This window comes from Ornithorhynchus anatinus, chromosome 5 (assembly GCF_004115215.2).
Source record: "Ornithorhynchus anatinus isolate Pmale09 chromosome 5, mOrnAna1.pri.v4, whole genome shotgun sequence".
NCBI lineage: Eukaryota > Metazoa > Chordata > Mammalia > Monotremata > Ornithorhynchidae > Ornithorhynchus > Ornithorhynchus anatinus.
Window position 1 is genome coordinate 87,070,704 of NC_041732.1, and position 4,728 is coordinate 87,075,431.

Genomic DNA, 4,728 nt, shown 5'->3' on the forward strand with positions numbered 1-4,728 from the left:
TTAATAATAATAATAATAATAATAATAATAATAATAATGTTGGTATTTGTTAAGCGCTTACTATGTGCCGAGCACTGTTCTATGCACTGGGGTAGCCACAGGGGAATCAGGTTGTCCCACGTGGGGCTCACAGTCTTAATCCCCATTTTACAGATGAAGTAACTGAGGCACCGAGAAGTTAAATGACTTGCCCCAAGTCACACAGCTGACAAGTGGCCAAGCTGGGATTTGAACCCATGACCTCTGACTCCAAAGCCTGTGCTCTTTTCACTGAGCCATGCTGCTTCTCTAACATTAAGCCACGTTGCTTCTAAAGAAAAATATCAGTGTCAACTTTGAACCCAAAATGTACATACCTTATCCTAAAATCCAAACTATAACCTTTCCTGTTACTCTCACCCTCTAACTGTACATATTTGATAACTGATTTAAGTTGACAATGGAGCTTAATTTTTTAATGCTGTTAAAATGAACTTGGTCAATGGTCACTGACCAAAATGCTGTCTTTTTTCTTTATGCTTTATGATTTGGTGATATTCTTAAACTAATCAAATAGGGCTATGCCTTTCTCTTACTTCTTCTGGACGAAGGAAAAATTTGCCTAAGGTCAGACTCCCAACCATCGGCCTTGGAAAAGGAAACAGACCTGCAGTAGGCAGCTTCCCTGGTAGTAGTAGTAATATTATTTATTGAGTGCTTATTGTGTGCAGAGCACTGTACTAAGCACTGGGGACAGTACACAGATGGCAGTATGACAGTTCCTGTCCTTTGAGGGACTCACAGTCTAAGACATAAGAGGGGAGAAGTGACTAGAGATAGATACATCAGTCATGATTGAACCAATAAAAGACAACACAGACAAATACCCAAAATAAAGCCTAAATTGGTAGGGTACTCTGGTTAGGCCCCTCTTGGGGTTGCACCTGAAGAGTTTCCAGTACTCTACCAGTCTTGGCTATGGGAGGGAGAATCAAGCAGAGGCCTACCCATTCCATTCCTAGCTTGGCCAGTAGCTAGCTAGTGGAAGGAGATCTGCTACAAGTCAAAAATCACCTATACTGGGCAGCAGCAGCATGGGAGAGAGTCGAAGGAGGAGACTCAAGTTTACTTTGCAGAAAGCGGCAATGGTAAACCACTTTGATATTTTTACCAAGAAAACTACCAGAAGGATTGCAGAGGATGTTCTGGGAGAGATGGGTCCGTGGTGTCTCTAGGGCTCGGAAATGACTCGGTGTCATAAGACAAGACAAGATTGTGGTTAGAGAATAATTTCAGGTTCCTCATGGCTCAGAATCTAAAACACTCATAGAGTCATGGCAACCACTCCAGTGGTCACTAGCCTTCTTGGAGTGCTGTGGAGGCCTCGTGCTACCCTGCTTTCCTCTTTCCTGCTGGGGTGGTGGAAGACAGGGCAGGATTGGGTCTCCTCAATTGCACAGAGAAATTCTGGTGCCACGGGAAGGCAATCTGGCTGACCGTCAAGTTGGGGGACACTGAAAGTGTGTGGGAGCAGTTTTTATCAGGTCTGATGGGCCCAGAGTATGCTGGGAAAGGGACCTTCATTGGTGGGAGGGAAAGTGACAGTTTTATTATTATTATTATGGCACTTGTTAAGCACTTACAGAGTGCCAAGCACTGTTCTAAGTGCTGGGATAGATACAAGTTAATCAGATTGGACGCAATCGCTTTCCCACATTAGGCTCACATTCTTAATCCCCATTTTTTACAGATGAGGTAACTGAGGCATGGAGAAGTTAAGTGACTTAAGTAACTTGCCCAAGGTCGCACAGCAGACATGCAACAGAGCCGGGATTAAAACCCAGTTCCTTCTGATTTCCAGTCTGTGCTCCATTCACTAAGCCATGCTGGTAGTTACCATGGTGCTCCCTCTCTAGACTGTATGTTCATTGAGGGTAAGGAATGTTTCTGTTATATTGCTATATTGGACTCTCCCAAGTGTTTAGTACAAAGCTCTGCACACAGTAAGTGCTCAATATGTATGACTGACTGACCGCTTTTCTCAGCAGTGATGGAGGGGTGACAGTGAGTGGGAGCAGATTTTATCCCCTGCCCAGCACACACGGAGCTTGCCGAGAACAGGGACCCTTAATGGTGGGAGAAAGGCAACAGGTCCCAAAGATGCTTTGCTTGGCTGCCACGGAGGGGTCCAAGAGCATGTGGAAACAGATTTCATCCCCGGCCAAATGTGCACAGAGCATGACGGGAGTCTGTTGGAGAGGGGACTGGCAATAGATTCATAATCAGGGGAGAAGCAAAACTCTAAAACAAGTAGACCCAACTCTAAATCTGCTTTGTGAGTCATGGATGGCATGGTCAGTTGAAATCTAAAGATAATCCCCAAATGTTCCTTTTCCATTGATTATAAAACTTTTGCAAAATAGGTGGGTTATTGGGCTTTATCCCTTTCTTCCCTGTCTCAAGGGGGAGCATTCACAACAGGGGAGCAATTTGAAGCAATACTGACTTAGCAGTGCAGATACTGTGTTTCTGGGAACTACTGCTGCTTCTCTCTAGGAAGCCAGGATTTCTCCCATTATACCTTTGAGCTTATCCAAACCTAGATAATGGCCTCCATTCTGGGAGATTTGCCTTAATCTTTAAATTGGACGATGCCGTTTTAGGGACTTCCAAAAAGAAGCAAAGACGAAGGCTGGGTGTTATATAAATCAACATAAATCATGAAAATGATGTTGATTGTTTTTATTCTTAAAGTGGAGAAGGGTAGTGATGCTGTGATCAGCAAGAATGCCTAGAGACAATTCTACCGGATGACCAAGTAATCTAGTGCCTTTGGGAATGTTAGGTTGCCTTAGTGAATCTCCTCAATCTTCTTCAAGTCAGAAAAAGCTAAGAAAAATACCACTCAAAATAGTCCCCATATATTGACCTACAGCCACCAAAAAGAAATGGATTCACCTCTTTTGTCCCAGTTAAGATGATAAAAGGAATAAGTAGCTTTAGAAAACTGCTCTGGCCTTTAGTCCTCTTTTAATCTGCTGGTCTCTGGCCTCCTTGGCAAGGGTTATCTTCTGCTGATGGAATTTAGTTTCTTATCCGCTTTACCTAAATAAGAGTTGCCCTCAAGTTGCTCTAACATCTCCCACCGCTTAACATTTATTCAGGGCTTCTTTGTGTTTCCAAATTGCTTTTCTGTCATTAATTAGTGAATGTTCCCGCTGAGAGAGGGAAATGGCGTTTCAGAAACCAAGAAGGTTCAATGGCCGCCCTGCTGTCTTTCACTCAGTAAATCAGGAGTTAGGTCAGGCCTGACTGGCTGACATTTCACTGGGTCATGAGACCACCCTTCCAAACCCTTCATAACACTATTCTTCCTCTAGAAACCATCCCAATATTATGGACTCTGAGGTTGAGAAAGGAAAGCAACATTTTCTGATACTTGGGGTTATTTTTTTTTTGAAAACCACCTAGTTTATATGCCGGTTTCAGTAACCACCAGAAGTTCCTTTGATTTTTGTATGGAGGAAGCACATACTCAGCAGAAGGCTTCACCTTCACCCAGGGAGATCTTTTGAACTGTTTCACTAATTACTGTGTTTATCTACCTCAAAGGCTCTGTGACTACTTGAATTGATGATGACTACATGATCTTCTGCTCTGCAGTAGCTTAGCCCTTCCTCATTATTGCTTAGGCCACTGACGTTAATGGGAAGCTAAACACTTTTCACTTTTTAAAAAGAAGTCTTTATGAATAATCAATGCTTTTTAAAGACTAATACTATAATGTCATTCTTCCCAATCCATTCATGAGTCTTCCAGGACACAATGTCAGAAGGCCAGATACTGGTCAATATTTAAAATGAGAGTATTGACCCTCTCTGACTCCCCATCACAGACTGTTCAGAGGTTCCGCGATGGGGAGGGAGATGCTAATCACCAGAAGTGTTAAGTAGGCATGGTCCGTGATGGTGAGGAGGCATAGTCCCTGGCAGTAGCCGGGGGATATAAAGATGGCAACGAAAGCAAGAAGTTATCCTCTTCTATCAATCGTTGATATTTAGTGAACACTTACTGTGTGAAGAGCACTATACTAAGTGCTTGGGAGAGTACAACAGAGTTGGTAGACACGTGCCCTGCTCGTAATAATCTTACAGTCTAGAGGTCAAGTTACTTGGGATCAAGTACCTTCAAGTTCACTCACTTCACAAATGAGAAACAACTTCCTCTCTGAAGTTCTCAGAATAGGGTGGTCCCTAGTGGCATGAGGGCAAAAACAAATAAGTGAGTCAACCATGAGGTCACAATCCACTTGCTCCTGAGCATTACCATTGCTATCCGAGGTCTGTGGAAACAAAGGAACTGCGTCCAAGCCATAATTCTGGTGCCAGAGGGAAAATGGGCAGCTGAAAATATAACCTGAACTGAAGACTGCTGGGGTCAAATCTGAACTGAACAGTAGCCGATAGAAAACTGGACTGTCTGGTATGAAAGGAATCTCACTTCTGACTTGCTGCCTTATCACTTAGCCTTACCTCCAAAATATGTCTGGAGGTGTCAGTGTAACACAACAACATAGAGTGAACACTTAATAACTACCATTACTGCTAGTAGCCTTTTCACTGGTCTCCCTGCTTTCAGCCTCTCACTTTTTAATCTATACTCAGTGCTGCTACGTGGAACATTTTTAGTGCTTAGTATAGTGCCTTGCACATAAGCACTCCTTTCATTCATTCATTCAATCATATTTAT

General features: G+C 43.1%; 1 non-coding gene across 1 annotated transcript; it reads left to right on the forward strand.

The window, feature by feature from the left end:
* Nucleotides 1–905: 905 nt before the first annotated feature.
* Nucleotides 906–1,043, forward strand: LOC114812451. The gene has a single exon (XR_003760103.1). It is a non-coding gene; the product is annotated as a small nucleolar RNA SNORA7 (small nucleolar RNA).
* The last annotated feature ends 3,685 nt before the right edge of the window (nt 1,044–4,728 follow it).